This window comes from Mustela erminea, chromosome 1 (assembly GCF_009829155.1).
Source record: "Mustela erminea isolate mMusErm1 chromosome 1, mMusErm1.Pri, whole genome shotgun sequence".
NCBI lineage: Eukaryota > Metazoa > Chordata > Mammalia > Carnivora > Mustelidae > Mustela > Mustela erminea.
Window position 1 is genome coordinate 1,664,847 of NC_045614.1, and position 25,118 is coordinate 1,689,964.

General features: G+C 62.9%; 1 protein-coding gene across 2 annotated transcripts in view; it reads right to left on the minus strand.

Moving 5' to 3' along the window:
- Nucleotides 1-25,118, minus strand: part of GNG7 (G protein subunit gamma 7) — a 113,899-nt gene that overhangs the window by 38,350 nt on the left and 50,431 nt on the right. The window contains exon 1 of one of the 2 annotated variants that reach the window (XM_032359073.1): nt 24,703-24,881. The exons of the other annotated variant lie outside the window; for it this stretch is intronic. The gene's annotated coding sequence lies outside the window, so the exon portion shown is untranslated. Of the gene's footprint in view, nt 1-24,702; nt 24,882-25,118 lie in introns of those variants that run through there. 2 annotated transcript variants of the gene reach the window in all.

The window sequence follows — 25,118 nt, forward strand, 5'->3', positions numbered from 1 at the left end:
AAATGGCCGGAGAGAGGCTAAAAGGGAAAACATCCTGAGAATGCAGACTGTCCCTCCCCAGCTGTGGCCCTCACCCGCCCACCATGGCGGACTCCGGGTTCCTGCTCCCGCCTGCACGGGTCTAGGTGCAGAGGCCGGGTTGGTGGCCACCCACACACCCCTGTGGGACTCCACGTCGTTCCAAAACTTCAGGGAGTTAGCAGGAGCAAAGGAGCCCCCTCCCAGCAGCGCCGGCCACCATCTCCGGCCGTGGGGCGCCCTGTCCTGCACAGCGGCGGGCTGGACAGGCCCTCAGAGCTCTGCCCAGTGGCTCACCCGGGACCCCAAAGGGCCCCAGCTCCCTCACACCGGCCATCGGGCTGGTTCCGGGAACTGGGTGGGCCGGGAGACGAGGGACAGTGGGACCGTCAGAGAATGGGTGTCGGGAAGGTGTGGAGGGGACCGGCCGACTCGCTGGCAGGAGTGAGACAGCAGGGCTCAGGGCCTCTGAGACCGGGGCGCAGAGCGGCTTCAGCTGCAAAGTGCTGGGAGCGTTGGCCTCAAGTCTGGAAGTGTTCCGGGTAACAAGGTGGGGACACAGGCGTCCTCGGGTGTCACCTCCTCGGGACACTGGAGGATAGGCCAGTAGGCCACCCACTGGAGGAGTGAGGTGGAAGGCAAGAGATACTTTTCTAGGCATCGAAGGGGCAAACAACAGGGTATAAATCCCCGCTGTCCGGGAACTGTCGGAACAAAAGACCCGCTCCGCGGCTTCACTCCGCACCAAGCTGTTCCGTACCACGCCGGAGGCCAGGAGTCCAAAATGGGCCTCCCGGGGCCAAACCCCTCGTGGGCAGGGCTGGCCCCCCTGACACAGGGGGACCTTGACGAGGTCCCCTCTGTCGTGTGAGGGGACACGTCCACAGGTCTTCCAGGACAAGGATGTCTTTGGGGACCAGAGTGGATGCACACACACCATTCTAAGAAGGATCTTTAAAATGACTGCCTGTGTTTAAAATCAGGATGTTGTAACCGCCCGGGTGACCCACGCCCCAGGTTTTGGTAACTCCTCATATTGGTGGATCCCCGGCTCTGCCCCGAGCCCACCCCCCAGCCTGCTGCTGACAGTCTCCAGGCTGCCTGTCTTTCAAACTCAGTTCAGCCACCGCCTCCTCCAGGAAGCCTTCCTGGACTTGCTTTTCCCTGAACAGGCTGCCTCAGCGCCGTTTCCTCCTTGGCCACTCCACTCGGCTGCATCAGGCTTTAAGCAGTCTGCAGGACCCAGCGCCCACCCTGAGCAGACACTCAAATGAGCCACGAAGGGTTCGTGGGGGGTTACGTGTGCAGGAGATCAGGGCCGAATGTCCCTTCCCCACCACCCACGCCTCTGGTCCTGCGCCCGTGACCCCTCAGGCCCCTTGTTGGATGGAGGGACAAGGGACACATCCCTGAGCCTCTTGGGGCTCACCTGTCTTCTCGCCCCTCTGGCCCCTCTCCAGGCAAAAGGACGAGTGGACACGGGCTGTGTCTCCGTGGCCCGCACAGCGGGTGCCGTCTTGGGCAATCCCAGCCTGACAAGCCGTTAATCTGCGGTTTGGCTCCAACCTGCCCCCAGCAGAGGTTTTCTGAAGGACAGAAAGTCCCCAGTTAGGAGACAAGAAGCAAAACAACAAAAGGACAGTCTTGGTGGCAGAGCGGGCCTGGGGGCCAGGTGTCAACGTCCTCATGTGCAAATCCCCCAGGACAGCTGGGGGGTGGTGGGAGGCCGTCTCACTCTACCGAGTTCCCCAAACACGGCGGCCACGCTCCCCGGCTGGGCGCCCCACCCTGCGCGAACGAGGTTTCCTGCTCCGTGTTCCCGGGGCACCTGCCGCGGAGGGTAGAAACTGGGAGACGTCCCCCCACCCCCGTGGCCTGGCAGAGCCGCACTCACTCCTCACCACTCAACAGAAGTGGGGTCAGAGCGAAGCATGGTTTGGTACAAGAAGCAGCTCTGCCCACGGCGGCCACAACTCTGTGGGGTGAGTACTGAGGTTTTCAAAGGTGCCACGTGGCTGGTTACACAGCCTGCCCTGGGGACCCGCGGATGTGTGGGAGCAGGTGGGGGAGGGCCCTGTAGGTGGTCTGTGCCCTGCCCGGTGCCCAATGTTGGTCTGTGACTCTCTACTGAACACAGGACCGCAGTCTCGTTCTAGGAGACTCATCTACAGTCTCCTGTGGGGGTTAGGACTTTGGTCTATGGGATTCTTGTTGACCATAACAAAGTGAAAAGGCAAAATGAGAAATGCTTCACCACAGGAGCAAGTGCCAAAATGTGGAGGTCCTTCATATAGAAAGATCTCCAGTAAATCAATAAGAGGTCCACAAACCACTTAATGAATGTGAGATCCTGAACAGGGTGGAGGACAGAAAAAGCTCGCTGGCCGTGTAACTGGTGACATTTGCATCAGTTCTGGGCTTTGGACAACAGTACTGCAGGAAAGTTGGATCCTGACACATGTTTGGTGGTTGTGGAAGACGCTGAGTGAGAGGAAGCCGGGGGGAGGGTGTACGGGATTTCTCTGCATTGTTTCTGCACTTAAAAAAAAACTTTTATAGATTTTCTTTATTTATTTGGCAGAGAGAGAACAGAGAGAGAGAGAGAACACGGCAGGGGGAGTGGAGTGGGAGAGGGAGAAGCAGGGAGCCTGACGTGGGACTCAATCCCCAGGACCCTGGGACCATGACCCAAGCTGAAGGCAGACGCTTAACCCACTGAGCCCCCCAGGCGCCCCGTTTCTGCACTTCTTCTGCAAGTAAAAAAGCATCTCAAGGTTTAAAAAACGGACAGTTCACAACGGACGTCAGCGACCCACAAAAAGCATGACAAAGGACCGTGAGTGAAAAACGCACACTCAGCAGTCTCCGACCGTCATCGACGACGCGAGGAAACGGTTCTTTCAGCCTCTGATCCAAGGACACCAACAAGCCGGGTCCCTGGACGCAATGAGGGGCCCTGGAGGGGGTATGCCCGGGAACGTGGCGCGTCAAGGGACAGAACTCGGACGCGGACCTTCCCGATTCCGCTAACTGCCCTGTGGTGAGGTGGGAGACCGCCCTTGCTCTCAGTAAATTCCTGTTGGAAGACTGACGGGCGCGGGGGTGGGGGGCACCAATGTCGGCAAGTTAATCTCCAACGGCTCAGAGAACATGGACGTGCGCACACACGCTCGTCACGTGTGTGCTGGAGACCCCGTTCCTCCGTCGGCCACAAGCGTCGCTCCCTGCGCCGGTAGGTACACACCCCGTGCACACGCAACAGGAACGCGCACACACACACGCACACACACGCACACGGACACACACGGCGGGAGAGAGAGCAAACAGGTCAGCTGGAAACGCCCGCAGCCCGGCGTGCAAAGGGCACATGGGGTTCCTCACACGGTTCCTGCAACTTTCCGGTAAGTTTGCGACCAGAGCAAACATGGGAATCAGTCTGGGAGCTACTCCAGGGGCCAGTCCCAGGTGAACCGCCTCATTCTGAAAAAAACAGGAACAGTGGACACAGGCCACAAAATTCGTCCTCTAAGAGCGTAAAACGCAGCTCACCCTTTCTTCAGACCCGCTGTGCTTCCTGGGAAAACAAACTGAAGACGAGAATGTGTCCGTTTTATAAATAGGAAACAAGAGCTATTTCTGAAAAGCCCCGACCTTTTGCCCCCTACACACACTGTGGACGGGGTGGGGTCTGGCCCGGGGCCAGAGGGTGGGGCGGGGTGGGAGCCCGAGCCCAGCGGGGCCCACACTGCAGCGGCCGGGCCCCCGTGGGTGCAGCCGGCGGGGCGGCCGGCATCTCCACCTTCGGGAGCGCCTTCCCTGCTCTGATGATTTTCCCATCTACTCCGCGGGCCCGTAAACCCAAAGCAAGGGCCGCACGCGGGAGCCGTCTGGGGCGGCCGGTCTGGTCCCCAAAGCTGTGAGCCAGGGTGCGTGACGTGCTGCCAGCGACTGCGGGCCCACGAGCCCAGCGGAGGCCGAGGGGCGGGGGCACGGCGGGAGGAGACGGGCCGGCCAGGGCGTGCGTCCTGGTCCAGACATCCGCCGGCCGAGAGCCTTGGTCTCTGAGACTCCATTTCCTCAAATGGGAAAAGGACACAGACAGGACGCACACAGCCCTCAGCGGGAACTCAGACCAAGTACTATATTTGGATCCAACAGAACATGACCTCAACGTCGTGTCAGCCTGGGCACCAAGGTCAAGCACGGTGACGAGGCACGGTGACGGCACAACCCGACACGGAGTCGGGAGAAGGCACTCCCCTCGGGGATCTTTCTCCCCAAAACCCATCACCCCAGTCTGACCGAGAGAAAAACATCAAACCCCAGCGGGGAGACGTTCTACAAAATTGCTGGCCAGTTCTCCCCCGAATCGTCTGGATCAAAAAGTGAGGAAAGTCAGAACCTGTCGCAACCCAGAGGGCCCGACAGCCTACCGAGATGGGCCGGAGATGGGCCCCGGTGCAGGGGGCGGACGTGAGGGCAGGGCTGGCGACACGGGCATTACCGCGGAGGCTGACGCACCGACGTGGGTTTCGTGGCTGTCACGCTGGGCCCTGGTCACGTCCAGGCCAACCCCGAGGGCGGGTGGGCTGCCGGGCGGCGGACGGCCCTCACAGCTGGCTTTGCAACTCTCGGTAAACCCCAAACCATCCAGAACAAGAGGGTTCACTCTAAGATAGCCTGACTGGCCGAGTGCTTCCTGCAGGGTCAGTGCGGTGCGTCCCCTGCTTCCCGTGGGGACGGAGGTCTGAGAGCCGGAGCGCAGCCAGGGGGCCATTCTGGGCAGGGGGGTCCTGGCTTGTGCCTCGTGTACCCTGCTGCAGGACGGGCCCCGGGGGGAGGACACTGCCTCTTCCTACACGTCCATCCCCTTTGGGCACTGATAGGTCCTCATCTTCAGGGTGAGTGTCCTGTGCCCCCAAAAGGGTCCCCTGATGGTACCAGATCTGCCGTGGGTTAAAGTGCGCCTCTGAACACACGACGTGACCTTCCTGGGAAAGAGGGTCGTTGCAGATGTAATCAAGTCAGTGAGAGACTGTGCAAGCAGGGCATCTAATCCAGTGTGACGGTGTCTTTAGAAGAAGAAGGGAGTTTGGACACGGAGACACGCAGACAAGGCCACGGGGGCACAGAGACAGACGTGAGGGGTGTTCTCACCAGCCAAGGCACCGACCCTCTGCGGGAGGCTCGGGAGGGAGCACGGCCCTGGGCGTCGGACGGCTGGCCCCCGGGGCCGAGGGAGGACAGATCTGCGTGGTTCTGGCCGCCCCGTGCGTGGCGGCTCTGCCATGGCGGTCCCGGGGACGCAGACACAGCAGATGGTGGTGAGCTCTGCCTCACGTGGTCCTCTCCGCGCTGATCAGCTGTACTCTACGCAGGAGTGTCCCCGGCCTCTCTGGGCCACGGGCAGAGCAACCTGTCCAGAGGGGGGGGGACATTCCACGAGGCGAGAACGGCGGCCGAGGACACGCGTGTGTGCAGCACCGCAGCCCGCCGGGCTCTGGGTCAGGAGCACACAGCGGCGGCCAGCTCTGACCGCACAGCCAAGGGACAGCGCGGCGGCCGTGGATTCGCGCCGGGCGTGACATGACAGGAGGGCCCCGCCGCCGTGTGGACGAGCGGCAGCGTCCCCGTTCCCGCCCAGGGGTCCTCGGGCAGGGGCACGACGCCTGCGAGTCACTGGCAAAGGTGAGGTGCGTGTGCGGAGGTGAGCGGGCAGGCGACGGGGAGAGGCCGGGTCCACAGGTGACACAGGTGGCTGACCACGGAGATGCACACGCACAGGCGCACGCGTCCCCTCCAGAGACTGCGGTTCCACTCCTGAGCCAGGCTCTCCGACACGCGCCCCCCGAGCCCCCTTCCCGCGTGCCCCTCGCCCACTTCCCGTCACCCATCTGGACGGGTCCCGCCTCGGGCCTCCTCCCCACCGCCACCTCCCCGAGACCTGAGCCTGGCCCCCAAGTCCCTGTGGTAGTCCGGGCTCCCCCCGCAATAGGGACACAGGGCGGGGCCGTTCTCCGGGGGCGTCCCGGGCGCTGTGGGGGCGGAGCAGCGTTCCTGGCTCCCGTCTCTTAACGCCAGGAGCTCCCCCAGTCCCGACAACCACGGGGTCCCCAGGTATAGCCCAGTGCCCCGCGGGCTGCTAGGTGATGGCCAGTCCTCGCCCCCGCGAACAGGGTCACTGTCGGGATGAACCACGTCGGCGTGGGGAGCTGCTGCCGGGCTGCCGCCGGGCTCCCGCCCGGGCTCCGCGCTCAGAGGGAACCGAGGTCACGAGGAGACTGGGAGGCAGGGAGGGGCTGCGCAGGGCTGGTCTCCGGGGAGCTGTTTGCTGCCTCTTCCCTCCCAGAAAGCTCGGAGGGCAGATCCCACCCCCCAGACAAGGACAGGGACCCTCGCTGCAGAGTCCCAGGGAAGGAAAGCAGGTCGCCCCTCGACCCTCCTCCCAGTGGCCCCCCACCCGCCACCGTGTTGAGCCGTGCAGCTGCCCCCGGGCCAGCACCCACTTGACCCACAGACCCTCGCCTCTTCGGCAGCTCCGTTTGCTGCGTGTACGCTTAGGAGGGAAGACGCGTCCAGGCAACAGCCCCCATTTCCGGATCCTGGCACGGGGCCACGGTGGGGTCCCCCTACCCCACAGCAAAGGGGGCAGAGGCGGCGGGCAGCGGGGGCGGCGGATGTGACGCAGGCGCAGGTGTCGTGGGGCAAACAGAACAGGAGGAGAGAAGGCAGCACGGGCGGGCAGGGCCGGGCCGGGCCGCGCTCTCGGCGGGAGGCAGAGGACCGGTGCGCAGCAGACACGTATGCACGTCCCTGGGAGACACAGAGCTGAGACGGCGGACAGACGGACAGAAGCCCTGAGAAGTGCTCTCGGGCGCAGGCACATGCGCCGTGGTGCCCGCGAGCCAGTCCACATAGGGCCTCCCAGCTCTGCCCCCGGAGGACGCCCACGTGCTGATGCCTGCAGGGCGGTCGGCGGCCGCCGTGAGCTTATTTCGCTTCACGCCACGGGCCCCCCCGCCACGTCAGCCACGGGTCCCCCCGCCACGTCGGCTGCTGGCAGCAACCCGCCGGCGAGTCCCTGACGCCCTCCGGACGGTCCCCAGCACAGGCCGCCAGCCGGAGCTTCTGGAAGCCGCCGGTCTCGCGGCGTGTTCACCCACACTTGGCAAGAGGAGAGACTCCGATGGTTCTCCTCAGAGTGCTCGTTCCCAGGACCGACCAGGCCGGCCACAGATCCCGCTGAGGTCCGCGAAGTGTGCGGCCAGACCGGCCATGGCTCGCTTTCATGAGCAGTTTTGTTTGCGGGGACACAGGCACACACGCATTTACAGATGACCAGAGGCCACGGGCTGGGCTGAATCTCTCCAACAGAGAGACCGGTCCCCGAAGAGACACTTGCTGTCCGCCCGGCCCTCCCAGGAAGCCGGCCCTCCCGGATGGAGCGGACCCCAGGGTGGGCTGTCGGCGCTGGAGGGCGCGAGAGGTCACCGTCCCTCTTGTATAAAGATTCGAGGCACTTCTCAGGCGCGCTTTCGGCGGGGACCACCGTGCTGCCTGCTGCCGCTGGCCTCCGAGCGGCCGTGTCCTCTGGGTTCCTTCCTCTCACAGAGCTGCGCCTTCAGCCTCCTGACCCGACGGTCAGCCCGTCCTGCTCTGCTCCATTTTTCTTTAAACAAGACATCGTCCACCAGGAGGATCTCCTTGCTGTGGGTTCGTGATTCTCAGCCGGGGACAATTCCTTCCCCCCATCCAGGGGACACAGGTGATGTCTGGGGACGTCAGAGGTGGCCATGACTGGCATGCTCCTGGCCCCGAGGACGATGGTTTGGGATGCTGCTCAGCCCTCCCCCCAGCACCCCGGAAGCCCCCAGACAATGACGGCCCCATCCCTGCAGCGCAGGGGTGGGGCGGGGGGTGAGCCTGCCTTAAGCCCCAAGTAGGAACAGCCAGGATGAGCTAAGGCAGCCGCCCGGCTCGGGGAGGCCGGCCGTACCCTGCTTGGGCAATCAGGATTCAGGACTTCCCCAGCCTCCGCACTCTGAAGCAGGAGCCCACAGGGGTCAGGGACCGCCAGACCCTGGTGAAGCGGACGCTGGCAAGGCCTTGCCCCTCAGACGCGTTCACAGAGCGGCGCATGGACGGGCACGAGGAACAGACCCGCCCCTTCCTGGTGAAGCTCCCAGCGCCGGAGCCAAGTGTGTGACCCACAAACAGAATTAGACACCAGGATAACAGGTTTGAATCAAAAGTGCAGAAAGTCATGAATGAGCCTACGGGGTCCTGATTTCCCTTTGGGAGCGTCAGGAGGTGACTTTTCTTTTTTAGGAGGTGACTTTTAAAAGGAGAACGGCGGGGGGGGCGCCTGGGTGGCTCAGTGGGTTAAAGCCTCTGCCTTCGGCTCAGGTCATGATCTCAGGGTCCTGGGATCGAGCCCCGCATCGGGCTCTCTGCTCAGCGGGGAGCCTGCTTCCCCCTCTCTCTGCCTGCCTCTCTGCCTGCTTGTGATCTCTGTCAGATAAATAAATAAAATCCTTTAAAATAAAAAATAAAAAAATAAAAGGCGAACAGGGCTTAGGAGGTGCAGGGGTGTGGAAGGGACGGACACATTAGCCCACAAATCCACCGATGCCTCCTCCCTTTTTGGACTCACGTTGAAAAGCGGGGGGCTACAGCCCCGCTGGGGGTGGGGGGGCTCTCCGGGGCTCTGGACGTTATGAAGTGGCCGCCGGCCCGCTGGTAAGTGACCAGACATGACGCAGGACCGATGGCACGAACATCATCTCTCCAGCCCTGCAGGGGCCCAGAGGAAGGAGGCTCCGGGGCTCTGCCCCACGCTCCGCCCCCGCAGCACTGTCCACAGGGCCCCGCGCCGGCCCAGGGCCCGCCACGGGGTCTGCTCAGACTGCCTGGGGGTGGCCAGGCTCTTCCATTCAGCTCCTGACCACCTTTTTGCTTCTAATTTTTATTTAAAAAAATTTTTTTTTCACATTTTAAAATCATTACCAATTCCTAAGAGGTTGCAAACAAAAGAACCACCGTACAGGGGCCCTCGCCCGGACTCCCCTGACAGGAAGGACGTGTGCATAGTTAATCGCCGCTGAACCCGTGCAGGAACACGCAGGCACAGAGCTTAGGACCATCTGGGTGTGTCTCAGGCGACCGGGCCGGAGGGCAGGTTCGCGTCCCACCACCGCCGTCCCCCAGCGCCCCCCCCCACGGCTAGCCCTTCCCCACCGCACTGACCCCGCCTCCCCGCTCCTTGACAAGGCACAGCAAGCCAGGCCTGCGGCCCCTGCAGGGGTGTCCACGGGCACAGCTGGTTTAACACGGGCGCTGGGTCCACACGCCACACCACGTCGCGTGAGCAGGACAGAGGACAAAGCCCACGGATGCAGCAAAGACGTGACCAACCTCTATACCCCCGTCACAAGCTGAGGACAGACGGGAACTTCCACAACCTGACCGAGGGCCTCCCCGGAAGCCACAGGCACATGTGTGCCCACGACGACGGCCTGCAGAGCCGGGGGGGCAGGGGTGCCTGGCGCTCGGCATCCTGCCGGACGTCCTGGCCAGGGCGGCTGGTCCGGGGCGGGACGTCAACGGGATCCAGACGGGAGAGGCCGGAGAAGCACGTGTGCGCGGCAGACGCCACCCCCCGGGCGGCAGGGGCACAGACGCACAGCAGCCACACGGCGCCCAGCAGGCTGCCTGGGAACCGAGCAGACGTGTAGGGTCCCAGCCGTCCCGCAGCGTGACCGGGACGCGTGAGGGGCTGCCGGGTGACGGGAGTCCGGCGTCGGATTGGATGGCGGCACAGAGACCACGCCGCATGGGCTCTCGGCACAGCACAGGTAGTGGGCGGACCTCACAAAGCACGTCAAGACTCAATTGTTGCGTTTTTCTTTCTTGTCAACAGCTGCCCGGGATGGTCAGAGGGCCTGTTCCTCCTGGGAACGGGGTGGGGACGGGGGCGGCTGGGAACGCTGTCCTGTCTGGGGCCGTATTTCTCTTCCACCGTCCTCCGACCTGCGTTCCAGACGGCCGGCTGGTGCACCTGTCCTCGGCGGCCGCGTCCTGGGAACCCGACTCGGGGTCTAGCGCTCTCGGGGGCCGGTCACCCCCGACGGCTGCAGCAAACATCCTTTTCTCCAGGCCCCCCTGGGTTCACGGTACCTTTCTTCTGCCTGGTTGCTGCACTCGGACACTGGGGCCCCGTGCTGTCCCCAGGGCCGGCCGGCGCCCGGGTCCCCTTCCTCACAGCTCCTTATAGCCTGCTCCTGCCCTGCCCACCCTGACCCCAACTCTATTTCTCCAACGGCTCCCTCCTCCTGACGTTGTGCCATGGCTGTGTGATGTCTGTGTCATTTAAAACACCACTTCACACGCGCTCCCCCAGGGACGGACCCCGAGCCCACGGCGCTCAGGGAGGGGACGAGACACAGGAGGCCCCACGGGGTGTGAGTCCACGCGTGTGACACGGCCGGACCAGGCTCCTCCATGGACTCGCGGGGCCCGGGGATAGGGGGAGGGTAGAAGAGTGACTGCTAATGGGGGCAAGGTGCCCTTTGGGGTGATGGAACGTTCTGGAATTAGATGTGGGTGATGGATTTGCGATCTCTGCAAATACGCTAAAAACTGTTCAATTCTACACTGAAAATAGGTGAAGCGTATAATGGGCAAATTGTGTCTCAATAAGGTGTTAGGAAACAAACGAGAGGCACCAACATTATCAAGAGGTCGGGCTGTGAATCCAAATGGACTTTTCTGGGTGCGTCGGTTTTCACATGAAGCTCTACGGGACGAACCGACCAGGGGAAGGAGAAGACGTCGGCGTTCAGGTTCGCTCTGTCCAGCACAAAATCATTTCCATGTATCTTACAGGTGAGGCAACAGGCTTAGCAGTGGGGGTTACGTGAACCGCACGCCCGCAGGGCCGCTCTGTCTGCACCCGTCCGTCCGTCCACCTGCCCTGTCTGTCTGCACCCGTCCGTCCGTCCACTGTTCCGTCTGTCCGGTTCCATCCGTCCGCCCCCTGCCCTGTCTGTCCCTGCATCCACCGTCCTGTCTGCACCCGCCCGCCCCCAACCACAGACACGCGCAGGACCGCCAGCAGAAAGGCAAGCAGAATCCAGGGCTTGCACGCCGCGGCCCACACTATTCTGATCCTTCGTAAATGTCAATACCCATTTACGTTCGCAACGCTGAACACAGGGAGAAGCACATCCCCCTCGCCTTCCGCGGCTCCGGGTAACCTAGCAACCCTGGTCCCCGGAGCCCGCGGGAGCGCCCCGCCCAGCGTGTCTGCCTCTCCTGGCTCGCTCGGAGAGCCTGTGGGAGCGGCTGATGCACGAGTCAGAAATAACCAAGCCTCTGCCGCTTCTCCCGCGTTCGTAAGGCGCACTCCTCCGTGCCTCCGCCGTGTGCCGGCGCGCCTCCCCGCCTCCGTCCTGGCCCGCTCTCTTTCCCGGAGCGGCCAGCGATGCACGCGGGGTGTGGCGGGGCGCTCGGCACACCCCGGGGCACATCCAGGGGCCGGGCCTCCGCCCCGCGCTCCAACACCGCCCCACCTGCACGGCCCGCGGCGGACCTCGCTCTGCAGCAGCCCAGGCTGGACAGCAGCACCGGCACTGAAGGGAGAAACGTCATCTCTGCTGCCTCCTTCCGACTCGTGGGTTTCTTCCAGAGCTCACCACCCCGACTCCGGGAGCCGCACACCCACGCCCGCCCCGACCGAGCCGGCCCGGCGCCCCGGGACCCTGTTACTCTTCATCTCTCCTCCGCTTGCGCTTTTCACCCCCAACTTGGAACCACAACGCCCCCCGTACACCCCACATTCACAGGAGCACCGTCATCCGCTCCCCAGCCTGCGAGCAGTGGGCCCTGACCGTCCCACGGGCCTTCTCAGGCTCGTGTGTCGAAACCGGGAGCCCGCGAGGCCCGTGCGTGGCATCCGCATGACTCTTCGCGCCCCCTCTCTGTCCGTCATCAGTTAAGAAACAAAACACAAGGTCTGGCTTTCAGAATCCGCTCAGGCTGGAAAAACGGTGGGGCCGGCAGGGAGCCCCCCACCCCCGCCTCCTGTGGCTCCTGCTGCGAGTCCCGAGTCCCGGCGCGGCGGGCAAGAGCTGTCCTCCCTGGGCCGGCACAGACTCGGACAACCCACACTGTCCGGATATCCTTACTACTTCCCCAAGGTCCTCGTCTCCCGCAGGACCGCACACAGGACCCCTGTCCGCTGCTCGTGCGGCGACGGCTGGTCCTATGCGTCCGCTTGAGTGGCGTGTCCGGAAGGCACCCCTGCGCGTCCGCGGCCTGAGGCACACAGGCCACCCTCCCCGCGAAGCTGGGCCTCTCCACCCCGCTGAGGACCTGAACACGGCAAGAGGCAGAGTCCGTGAGAACATGTCTCTATCTGACCGTCCAGCTGGGACATCAGCCTCGTCCTGCATTTCGGACTCGCAATCAGACTGGGACTCACTCCGTCCGTCCGGTAGGATCTCCAGGCGGCCAACTGCGCTCCTGGACCTTCTCAGCCTCCCTAACAGCCTGGGCCAATCCCTTCTTTCCACACCCTGTTGGTTCTGCTTCTCGGGAGAACCCAGATGGTACAGCTGTCCTGCCCCCCCTGGGGCTCTCGGGGCTGAGAGAGTTTCTCAGATTTTCCTGGTTTCACGACCTGGACAGTTTCGAGGAGGCCTGGCTAGGAATTCTGTAGGCAGTCCCTCAAGCACGGTCTGTCTGATGCTTTTCTCACATGGTTAGACTTGGGTGATGGACTCTGGGGAGAAAAACCGCAGACACAAAGCGCTCTTTTCGCCCCGGTACGTGAAGAGTGTGTACTTCACGGAAATGACACCGGAAGGACAGGAAACAGAAAAAAAATAAATTGAACTTCATTAAAATTAAAAACTTCTTTTTTTTAAGAGAGAGTGAGAGAGTGAGCAGGGTCTGGGGGGGCAGAGGCAGGCAGAGTGAGAATCCTAAGCAGGCTCCGTGCCCAGCAGAGAGCCTCATGCGGGGCTCGATCCCACAACCCTGAGATCACGACCTGAGCCAAAATCAAGAGTCGGACACTTAACAGACTGCGCCACGCTGGCGCCCCCCAAACGAGAAAAGTTCTGTGCATCAGAGGGAATTTTCAGTAGCGCAAAAGGCAGCCCAAGGAACAGGAGAAATTGTTTACAAATCATGTAGCTGGTAAGGGATTAATATGTACGATACATAAAGAATCCCTACGATCAAACGAGCAGCAGTCTGATTAAAAATGAACACCACACAGACGTTTCTCCAAGGAAGACCCACGAATGGCCAGGAAGCAAAGAAAAGACGGTCACGTCACTACGCGCCGGAGAATGCAAGTCAGGACCACGGGGGTACCACGCCACACCGCTCAGGACGCCTCGTATAAAAACACAAAGCCAGTAGCGGAGATAACTGACCCGTGAGGACCCGGAGGACCCGGAAGCCTCGTGCGTGGCAGGTGGGAACAGAAAGTGGCGCAGCCGCTGCGGAAAACAGTGTGGAGCGTCCTCAAAAATGTAAGCATGGGGTGCTTGGGTGGCTCAGTGGGTTAAGCCGCTGCCTTCGGCTCAGGTCATGATCTCAGGGTCCTGGGATCGAGTCCCGCATTGGACTCTCTGCTCAGCAGGGAGCCTGCTTCCCCCTCTCTCTCTGCCTGCCTCTCTGCCTACTTGTGATCTCTGTCTGTCAAATAAATAAATAAAATCTTAAAAAAAAAAAAATGTAAGCATGAAGTTACCATAGGGTCCAGAAATTCCACTTCTGGGTGGGTATGCCTGAGAGAACAGAAAGCAGGAACTTGAACAAGTCCTTATACTCCCATGTTCACGGCAGCCAAAAGGTGGAAGCAGCCAAGGGTGTGTGACAATGAACGAGTGAACACCGTGTGGCCCATCCACGCTCTAGACTACGGCCCAGCCTCTGAAAGGAAGTGACCCCTGACACCACGCAGAGGGACCCCGAGCACACGGGGCTCAGCAAGAGGAGCCAGACCCAGAAGGACCCGTCCCGCAGGACCCCACTCCCAGGAGGGCCCCAGAGGAGTCCCGTCCACACAGACAGACAGGAGAGGGTGGGGGCCGGGGCTGGGGCAGGGGTGGGGAGTCCGAGCTTCGTGGGGACAGAGTCTCCGTGTGGGGGATGGGAAGTTCTGGAGACGGAGGGCGGGGTGTGAGTGCAGCACAGTGAGAGGGTCCTTCGTGCTGCGGAGCCGTGCGCTTAGAGATGGTTACGATGCTGAATGTCCATGTTGTGTGTGTCTTACAATAAAAAGAAGCCACATGTATTGTTTAAAAGGCCAGGCCTGGAATGACCCAGATGGACACTGGCCCAGCCGTGCAGAGGTGTAGAAACACCTCGGGTCTGCCTCCGTCTGGGTCTTCGGGGCTTCTCGGAGCACGGTACCCAGAGCCCTATTCTCGCCTTAAGCGGCTCGGAACCCGGAGCTGAGGAGTCAGCAAACGTGGCCCCACACATCTGGGGAACCTACCAGAAGCTGAGCCGCTGTGAAGGGCCATGCTCCCAAGCCAGGCCACCGGGGCACCGAGCTGAAGCGCAGGTCACACACCCACCTCTGCGTGGTGGCATGTGCCCGGGAAAAGCCTGCAAGAAAGTCTCGGGGCAGACACAGGAGTGGGGAAGACGCAGGCAGACTGGCCTGTGCGGGGCACACGCTCTCGCCGGGCCTCTGACTTAGCATTTCCATAAGTTCCCCAATGCAGTGCTCACGACCGGCCACGGACGGGTCTTGGACCAGCACCCAAACACGCCTGTCATTCCTTCGCATGAGCAGGGAAGCCGGGACGCAGGAAAACCAAGAAACGAGCTTCAGACTCATCCGGACAGCTTGTGGCCCGCGCCGGACTGGACGGCTGTCCACCTCGCCCACACCTCGGTGCGGGCTGGATCTGGGGAGAGGGGTCTGCAGGGGGAGACGTCCGCGTCCCCGTGCCCACACTGTTACGTGCATTTATAAACGCATCCCCGGCCGGGGCAAGATCCCAGATCTGACTCTCGGGGAGATGACGATGGCCTTCCTCTTCCAGAGTGACGGGGGCCGCGGGTACGGACACCTGTGGACGGACCCGCGGCACCCCTGCGCCCTTCACCTGCCACGGCTCTGGCGCACACAGCCTCTTTTTCTCGGCTTTTTGATTTCTGGGACCTCACTTCTCCCCAGTCGTGAGCAGCCTCTGACAGGCTACAGCTGAGGTTTCAGAAATGCCGCATGAACTCGGGGCGTCTGGGTATGCGATGCGTTTTCCCCCGCTGCCGGCTGTGTGTTTTCCGATGAGCGCCCAGGAAAAGAAAGTCCCCGAGGGGGGCGGTCAGGAGAGAGAGAACAAGGCTGAGAAAGCCCGGCCTTACCCAGAGCTGGTATCCCTTCTGTATTCTCTCTTTATCGAGAAGGGGGGAAAAAAATCGAAGTTGAACTAAAAGGTCACATCACTCCAAGCTGGAAAGAAGTCTAGTTTCTAAAAACCTCTCCAGAAACGGGAAGCTGGGTTTCCAGCGTAGTTTCCACCGGGTGCGGGTGGGGAAGGGGCTGCAGGGAGGGAGGGGGCGCGGCAGGAAGTGGGGTGCCCCGCTTGGCCGGCAAGACCGAAGCCACGGGGCTCCGGCGCAGGCCGGCTGTGCGGTGGAGCGCGCCTTCCGGGCGTCGCTCCGGGGCAGAACCGCCGTGCGGCGCCTTGCGGGACGGCCGCCGGCCTGCCTGCTGTCCCGGGCTGACCTCGGGGGGAACTGCACTCTCCCTCGCGGACCTGGGGAATGTCTGTCCTCATGAACATTCACACTGAGATCTGAGGTTTCGGTTTCAACAAAACAAATACGGCAGTGGCCCACCCCTTCCTCGACGAATCCAACAAAACAGGCTGGTCTCTGGGGGCATTCCGGGGGTTTCCAGGGGAGAAAGCGTGGCCCTGCCAGCCTCCAGGACGCAGAAGGTGGGAGCTGAGTGGACGGCCCCCGAGGCAGCGCCGTGTGCAGCTGTCCCATCTCCCCGGGGTTCCCCAAAGTTGGGGAAGCTTGGGCACCGCTCTGAACTCGGCTGAGGCCTGTAACACGTCCAAGTTGGAAGGCAACATGGGTATCCTGGTACGAAGGGTCTGCCACCAAGCGGGGGCTCCTGGGAGCCCTGAACAACAAGGAACTCCCTGCCTGAAAGACCAAGGAGCAAGGACCCCCAGGCTGAGTGGTAGTGGGACCACCAGGCCTCCCCTGTGGATCTCAGACCCCATGGGTAAGGAACTTGCTAGAATACACCTCTCCCCCAGGCACTGTGGGCCTCTGGCACTGGGTCAGCCGTGGGGTCGGCAGCATTCCGGGCCCCATGCTCTCGATGCCAGGACCACCCCAGGCGTGACGACCCCACACGAGCCCGGACGCCACCCGTGTCCCCTCGGGGAGCCCTGGCCTAGAACGCACGACCTCAGAGCAAGCAACTGTCGTTTGGTTCAATCCCAGAAGCATATACTGCATCTCCTGAGAGGTCGCTCGGGGGTCCCTCCCCAGCCTCGCGGCCCCCAGCCAGGTCAGAGCCCCCCCCCCGCCCCGTCGTGACAGCTCCCGGAGAGGCCGACGCTGCAGGACACCGGGCGAGGGACGGACAGACAGACGGTGGCGGAAACGAGACACGGCTCTGCAGGGAAGTCCTGCTGACGCGCACGCGAGCAGTCAACGTGCCCTTCTCCGTCCGCATCCGCCTCGATCGGGGCCCACGGCTGGAAGAATGTTAGCAAGAACCGGACGGACAGGAGCGAGCGGGGCCTGCGCGGAACACGGGCCTGCTCTTGGGGTTCCGGGCCTTCCAGAGCCGGCTTCTGTGCCCACGAGCTGCGGCTGGGGCTCACCCTTCGGGAATGTTCCGACTCACAGAAACGCAGGTGGCTGCCACCAGAGGCAGCCCGGCGCGTCCCGGGGGGAAGAGGAGTGTTCTCGCCGGCCCGCGGAGTGTCCCAGAATCGGGGATGGTGATCTCGGCTAAACCCAGAACGTGGGGGGCGCCCGGGGGGCTCGGTCGTGAAGCGTCTGCCTTCGGCTCAGGTCCGGATCCCAGAGTGCTGGGATGGAGCCCCGCATCGGGCCTCCGCTCGGCCGGGAGCCTGCTTCTCCCTCTGCCTCTGCCCCGCCCCCCACTGGCGGGTCCGTGCTCTCTCGTTAATAAGCAAAATCCTTTAAAAAAAAAAAAAAAACCCACACCCCCCAAAAACCAAACCCAAGACAAGTTTGTACACAGAGCAGGGTCTGACTCCCCCCCACCAATCTGGGACTGCAAGGGCGGGTCCGTGCCCAGAGCCAGACAGGCACGGACGGCGGCCCCCAGCCAGCCCCACTGCAGAGCCCGTCGTGGTGAGGAGCCTTGCAGGGTGTGACTAGTGTCCCCCCTCTTACTACCGTAATAACGTGACCCTCTACCAGCCATCTGCTTCCGTGAGCAGGGGTCCCCTCCCGGGAGGGCAAGCAGTGCCGGGGGCGTTGGGCTCACAGACGGCCCGACGGTAGCCCACCCACCCCCGTGTCCCGCCCTATCTCAGTGTTCATCTTTTCAAAGCCTTAATTAGAGGAGTGGTCTCCCAGCAGCTGAGAGCGTGCTCTGGCCCGCAGGCCGGGTCGGGCTGCTGAGTCCCCGCTGCTCACGGGCTGTGGGATCTGGGGAAACCCAGTCCGGGCGGATTCCCTGGCTCCTCACCTATGGGACAGGTGGGCGCAGCCGGAGCTCCTGGATCCATGAGTCCAGTGACCCCTAAACGGCCTGGCCCCAGGACCTGTTTCCACCCTTGAAAATGATCGTGGTGACCTCTGTGATCAGACCACACGGGCGCCTGGCCCGTCTGCCGCCCCTGCTCTCTGGGGCAGGGGCTGGGGGCCTCTTCCTCGCCGCGTCCCCAAGGCTGGGCAGCCAGGGCAGCCGACGGCACCATCCCAGTGTGAGATTCTGTCCAGGAAGAGAAAGGGCGCTGGGAACCCCCCCGGCCCTAGCACCGCCTCCAGGAGCTGCCGGGAGCATCTCGGAGACCTGCCGGGAAGGAAGCCTGCTGGGCCCAGAGACACGACATGCATCTGACCGGGGGTTAAATTTCCCACGCCCGGACTTCAAGCCACCTGCGCCCTCCACTCCCTTGCGCAGATGCTGCCTCCCTTCTGCAGGGGGGAAGCTGCGGGCAGGAAAGCACACTCTGCAAGGAGCCCACGGAGCGGGCGGGCGGGCGAGCATGGGGACACCCCAGGCCCGCCCGGAGCAGCTGAGCAAGGACCACTACGCGATCCTAACGGTGTGTGCCGCCTCCGACGGGATTCTGGGAACCTAAATTAATCCCAGACACTGGGCTGCGAGGCAGAAGCAGAGGCTGATCTCGGTCTGGGCAGAGGCCACCTGTGTCCTCCTTTTTCCTCGATCAGAACGGCCTTTTATAGCCAGCGCGGTGTTGAACAACCGGGAGGGGTCGAGGGCAGAAGCCAGAGCCAGACGCAGGGCACGTAGGGAGCGGCCGGACCGAGGCGGAGCCCAGACTCTGGGCTCTGGGGCGGGCGCTGGGTGCAGCAGAGCCGAGACAGGGAGGGCCCGGGGTGTCTGCAGGGGTGAAGGCCCTCCGGCCACACGCTCCAGGAGGGTCGGTGCACAGCCCACCCTCCTCGCTTCCGAAGAGGGAGAAGCCGGGCACCAAGGAGCAGAGTTGAGGTTGGAAGGCGTCCTCTGTTCTTCCTACTCCAAGAGGCTGGATATGGAGGCTGGCGGCTCCCGGGGCTGCGAGTGCCGGGCGGTCCTGGGCTCGGAAACACAAGCCCAGAGCCGTGTTTCCAGAGCCCAGAGCGGGGACGGAACAAAACCAGGCAGGAGCAGCTGCGGTGTTTCGGAGGGTGATGTCGGTTTGCCTGTCCTCCCTGTGCACGGGGTTCTGAGTTCCGCACAGGGCACGGGCTCGGGGGACCTCAGATGTCTCGGCTGCTCCATTTCACAGGTGCGGGAACCGAACACAACAGTCAGAGGCCCCTATTTTGAGCGGCTGCAAGTTCTTGACCCCGTGCCTCCGAGCCGTGGTGTGGAAACCTTTCCACACACCCCCCCATGTCACACCCAAGGGGTACCCTGCATTCAGGGACGAAGTGTGGCCTGTCAGGGTGCTTTTCCCAGAGACACAGGACAACGGGGGGAGAGCACCATTCGCGGTGGGTCCCTGCACCCCAGAAACAGTGGGCCACGAGGTCCCAGGAGAGCAGCTGAATTCTGGGGGTGCATGAGGTCCAGCTACGGAAGTGCAAACCCCTTATGCAGCCCAGACTCACTCCTGCAGCTCCTGTAACAAATCACACAGACCTGGTGGCTTAGAGAGCGGACGTTTGTCTCTGCAGTTCTCACGGCCAGAGCCCAAGCAGGGGCTGAGGTCAAGATGTGGCGGGGCCACGCTCCCTTCAGGGGAGGGTCCTTCCTGTGTCCGCCAGCTCCTGGGGGCCCAGGCGCCCCGTGGCTTGTGCCGCATCCCCGGTCACTGCCTGTGGTCACGTGGCCTCCCCCGAGTGTCAAATCTCCTCCTGCCTCCGTCTCGTAAGCACACTTGTTGACTGCATTTAGGGCACGCTGGGAAAATCCCTCCTCCGTCGCAAAGTCACACCTGCAAAACGCATCCTACCAGGGGCCACATCCCCAGGTTCCACGGACTTAGGACCTGCTGTCTCTGGGGGTCTTCCTTCCCCAAGCACTAAGTCTTTCAGGGCCTGGCGGGCACACAGGAAGACCTCCCGTGCCCCGCAGCTGGGCACACTGGGTGAGGAGCCGGGAAGGCGGCTGCGGACGTCCACGGGCAAAGATGGGAAAGCCCGGACTGAACAACACTGTGACAGCGGCCGCTGCCCCACACTCTCCGTGGGCGTCGGCCCATGTGTCCTCGGTGTTAAAAACAGTCAAAGGCAGCAGCGTTTGTTAAAATGAAGTTGGGAAATAAAATCCGCCTGGAGTCCGGTTCCTGCGGGGGCCCGGGCAGGCCCCGCAACCCCACTGGGAGCGCCCCCTTCCTGCTGCACTGAAACAGCCGAGCCGGCACAGAGAGTGTCCCCATCAAACACACGTGACCCGCTTCCTGGGGAGCAGCCCCAGGGTTAGCAAAACCCAGAGCCGCAGCCGACAGCAGCACCACCAGCTCCCTCCGGGCCCGCGGCCAGAGAGCACCCGGAAAGCTGGCGGGGGTCTGGGACACCTCCCGCTCACCGGGGGCTCACCGCTCGGATGGCATTTGAGAAGAAAGGTCAGGCACCGCCTGGCGGAGAGCTCTCGGTGACAGAGCAAACCGCACAGAGTCATAGCAGGTGGTGGGTGGGTGGGGCTTAGGAGGGGTGCTAAGGGGGAGGAAAACCGAAACAAGAGACTAGCGTGATTCAGCACAGGCCCCGCACACACACACACACACACACACACGCACACACACACACGAGCTGCCCTGGGAGAAATAGAAACCCCGACACCCTGCACGGAGGATGCGAGGCTGGGACGGCAGACGGGCCCGGCAGGCTTTCTGCAGGTGCACACACTTGTGCACGCACACGCACACGCACACACACACTCACGCACACGCACGCACACAGGGGCACGGAGATCCTGGCTGAGGTGCACGGGCAGGCCGGCGCCGTGGGAGCCAAGGGCACAGCACGAGATCTCGGTCTGTGCTGCGAGACAGGCGGCCGGCTCGGGTGTCCCCAGGAGCAGGCACACCCGTGCTGTCTTGCACACACCCCAGAGTCCAGAGCCGGGACCCGGGCAGAGCTCCGCGCGTTTCCATCTGCCATCCCGGCCGAGGAGCTCCAGGCCGCCCCCGGCATCTCCTCCTCCTGCGGAGAGCCGTGACGGGGAGCCCCACAGACCCTCCAGGGGTGAGCAAAAGTGCAGACCACGGCGGCCCTGGGTCTGCAGTTTGGGGCACGGTCTCGGTCAGCACCAAGGCGCCGTCAGATGGCCCCAGGCCTGGGAACATGCTGAAATCCGTGGGCCTGACCGAAAGCCACACTTCCCTCTTCCGACTTAAGAACTTTTCAAGTTTTTATTTATTTATTTATTTAACTAAGCTCCACACCCAGTGTGGAGCCCAACACGGGGCTCGAACTCACAACCCTGAGATTGTCCAGGCCTATGCCGAGATCACGAGTGAGATGCATCCACCCAGGCGCCCCTGCCTAATTTTTAAAGAAATTCAGATGAGAGTCGCATGAAATAAAACAAGCCACTTCACAGGGAACACCTCAGCGGCACTGACGGCATTCACAGAGTTGTGCAAGCAACACCTCTACCAGTTCCAGAACATTCCATCGCCCCAAAAGCAGCCCCGTCCCCACCTGCATTCCCCTCCCCCAGCCCCCGGCCCCATGAGCCCCCTTCCCGTCTGTGGAGGGGCCTGGTCTGGGCGTGTCACACACGTGGACTCACACCCCGTGGGGCCTTCTGTGTCTGGTTCCCTCCCTGCGCGTCGCGGGCTCAGGGTCCGCCCCAGGGCCGTGAGTGGGGGCCTCGCTCCTGCTGGTGGCTGGGAACACTCCTGTGTGCAGGTGAACGTGTCGTGCATGGTGGCACCGTGATCGTCTCCCCGTTCTGGCTCTGGTGAACTGTGCCGCTGGGAACACGCGTGTGTGCGTCCTTCCTCGCGCAGCCCTGCAGCTTCTCTGGGGACCTCCTAGGCCTGGAGCTGCAGGGCCAGCGGGCTCTCTCTGTGGCTCCACCGTCCCGCCAGGGCCCTGAGCAGGCCTGGAGTTGCACCCCGCACCCGCCCGGCGTCCCTGCGGTGCAGCTGCCTGGCGTGGAGGTGCGCGTGTGTCCAACAGGCGGGTCTGCCCGCCCTCAGGTGACAGCCATGCAGATCCTGCAGGCAGCGATGAGAGCCGGGCCAGAAACCAGAAGGACGCCAAGACCTAGCCGTGGAGGGAGCGTGTGTTCTGATGCTCTGTTGTAAAAGAGCAAACGCACCAAACCCAGCACGAATCACATGCTGATATCCGGCATCCCGGCGGGACGGTCAGCCCACGCCAGAGCCTCGAGGAGGACGGGGCCGCCCGCCCCCGCCCACACTTGGTCCTCACTCTGATCTGGTTCGTCCTGGATGTCCTTGAAGACGTTGAATTATTAGTGCAAGTAACAGACGGTGTTCTGTTAAAATGTCCACTTTCACATAAAATCACATTCAAGGGGCGCCTGGGTGGCTCAGTGGGTTAAAGCCTCTGCCTTCAGCTCAGGTCATGACCATGGGGTCCTGGGATCGAGCCCCCGCGTCGGGCTCTCTGTTCAGCAGGGAGCCTGCTTCCTCCTCTCTCTCTCTGCCTGCCTCTCTGTCTACTTGTGATCTCTGTCCAATAAATAAATAAAATCTTAAAAAAAAATCACATTCGGACAAGCTGGAGTGAGTGAGCTGATGCTAACAGGAATGTTCTCTTTCACGTTAAACTGCTATTTACTTGGTCCCCGAGGTTCTCCCTGTGGTCTCAGGCTGTCCACACGCAGCCCCGGCCCAAGACCAGGAAGGGGCCCGCACAACCCGGAAGGCCCTGCAGGGAACGAGGCGTTGCCTGTTGGTCCCGAGGTGGAGGGGAGTGGGCGGGGCCGCTGCGATACTCTTCCCAGCCTGTTTCCCCCAGGATGACACGAGCTTGTGACAAAGCCTCTGCTGCCGGGAGGGCAGGTTTTCAGTGAAAACCTCTGCTCAGCCTTAGGCCCCCCAAACGCGTGCAGCAGGAGGCGCTGTGCTGGTGCGGGTCCATGTCCCTGTGGACACGTGCGGGAACAGTCCTGCGGCGTGTGGAGGGGAGGGGAGGAGGCCACCGGCCGGCCCACGACTCGGCAGGGCCCCCTCGGGGAGCTTTTGGCCACGTTGCCACCGGTGGGGCTTCGAGGAAGCAGGTCAGCGCTTTCTTAGGAAAGGATTCGTTCTGCAGATGGCACAGGCAGGATTGTCCCCCGGCCCGGCCTGGCCCGGTCCGCGCCACCAGCCAGGTCTGCGTCCGCCCTGCACCCGGCCCTCTCCTGCTGCTCGGCCCGGAGGGGCTTCCGGCCCCCAGACAGCAAGCCGGAGGTGCCACGGTGCTCCTTCCCAGCCCAGAACGGGAAGTTCTCTGGAAATGGGGTGGTCGCAGGCGTACTTAGTGAAGGTGAGGTCAGTCTGGAGTCGGGTGCACCCAAAGCCCCGCCGGGTGCCCTTATAGAAAGGGGACATGTGGAGCCAGACAGGCGGGGAGAAGCCCTGTGAAGACGGGACCAAGATGCGGGGGGATGCTTCTCTGGGCCAGGGCACGCCGAGATGACCAGTGACACTGGCGTGAGGCGGGGGACGCTGGGAGAGGCTCTCCCCCAGCAGGAACCGCCGTGGGACACCTCGGACCCCAGAGCTGGGAGAGGATACGTTCCGTTGTTTCAGCAATAGCGCGGCGGACCGCCCCCCCCCCCAGGAGGCCGAGACATGGGGCCCAGGGTGTGCGCACCTGTCTCCTGAGGGCTCGTGAGACTCTGTTCCCAAAAGGCCGCAGAAGACAGACACTCAAAGCCAGAGCCAGGCGGGCGGCCGGCCCAGGACATCCCGGGCCCTGGTGGCATTTCATGCTGGTGTGAAAGCAACGCAGGGCGGGTCCCCTCTCCCTGCCGGGGCCCCCACCCCCCGCCCGGTCCCAGAGGAAGCCACTCCGTCCAGTGAGCTGGCCCCGGGCGGGAGCCCCGACAATGCCGTGGGAGACGATGACTGGGAATCAGGATCACGCACGTCTCTGCACAGACTGACTCAAGGGGACAGGAATTCCGCCGGCGGGTGTCTAGACTGCGGCGGTGTTTCTGGGATGCAGGAACCGGAGCCAGAGGCTCGAGCCGGTGGGGTGGGCTGTGCTGCCACCTGGTGGCCACGGCGGCACAGGACCGCAGCGCGTCAAGGGGCAGGGGTGTGGGGGTCCAGGCCCTCCCGGGGCCGCTGTATGAAGCGGGAGGCCACACAAAGCCTGCACTTACTTGCGACACGGGAAGACCCCCGGGTCAGGGCTTCCGCTGACCCCAGGAGCCTGCGCTCCGCGACCACCGGACTCCTGAGGTCCCAGGATGCCGTGTACACTCGGTGGGGGTGACTCAGACACTGATTTCTACGGTGGGACCCTCGGGGTTTGTTGCGCATCTAGTGTGAGCAGGGACTTATTCCCCCAAAGTAAGCAAAGCAGGGTCCCCCCATCCTGGCGCCGCTGACACGGCGGCGGGTTATTCTCTTTTGGGGACATCCCGGGCACTGTGGGTGGTTGGGCATCCCTGGCCCACAACCCCTGGATGCTAGGAGCACCCCAATCGGGACCCAAGATGCCTCCACATGGGGCCCCGTGACCCCGGGTGCAGTCATCCTGGTTCGAAACTCGGGGATGGGTGATCACTGTTGTGGTTTGTTTGATTGGGACCAAATGTCCCTTCTTTGAAGCTGTAACGATCCAGGGAGCCCCCTGTCCTCCCCGCTGTGAGGAGCCCCCCACCAGGGCTGGGCGGTGTTGGGGGAGCACGGTAATGAGGGCTGGAGGAGACCCCTCCTGCTCGGCCCCGGGCAAGGCGCGGCCCGGGCAGAGGCCCCTGTGCCTGGGACAGAAGCACAGGCACTCGCTAGGTCCACGGGGACAGGGGTGGAGGCGGGTTTCTCCCAGGAGGGACAGCCCACCAGGAGGGCTCACCTGTTGCCCCAAAAGTCCGCTTCTGGATTTTGTTTCCAAGGTCCTTAAGCAGGCTCCTCCCCCTCCCAGGGGCACCCTGACGCAGAAACACGCGGGGGCTTTGGCGGGGGGTGTCACGCTTGCCTTCGTGGCCCCTCCCACCCCACGGCGATAGGGTCCCTGATGCTCTAGAACTCCATCTGTGTAAAGCGGAATGTAAACCAGGGGTTTGTTACTCAACGTTCACTAACATGTTAGTCACCTTTCGTTCACTGAGTTTATTGTATTTTTAAAGATTTTACTTATTTGAGAGCATGAGCCGGCGGGGGGTAGCACAGAGGGGGAAGCAGGCTCCCCACTGAGTAGGGACCGATGCGGGGCTCGGTCCCAAGACCCTGAGATCATGACCCGAGCCAAAGGCAGACGCCCAACCAGCC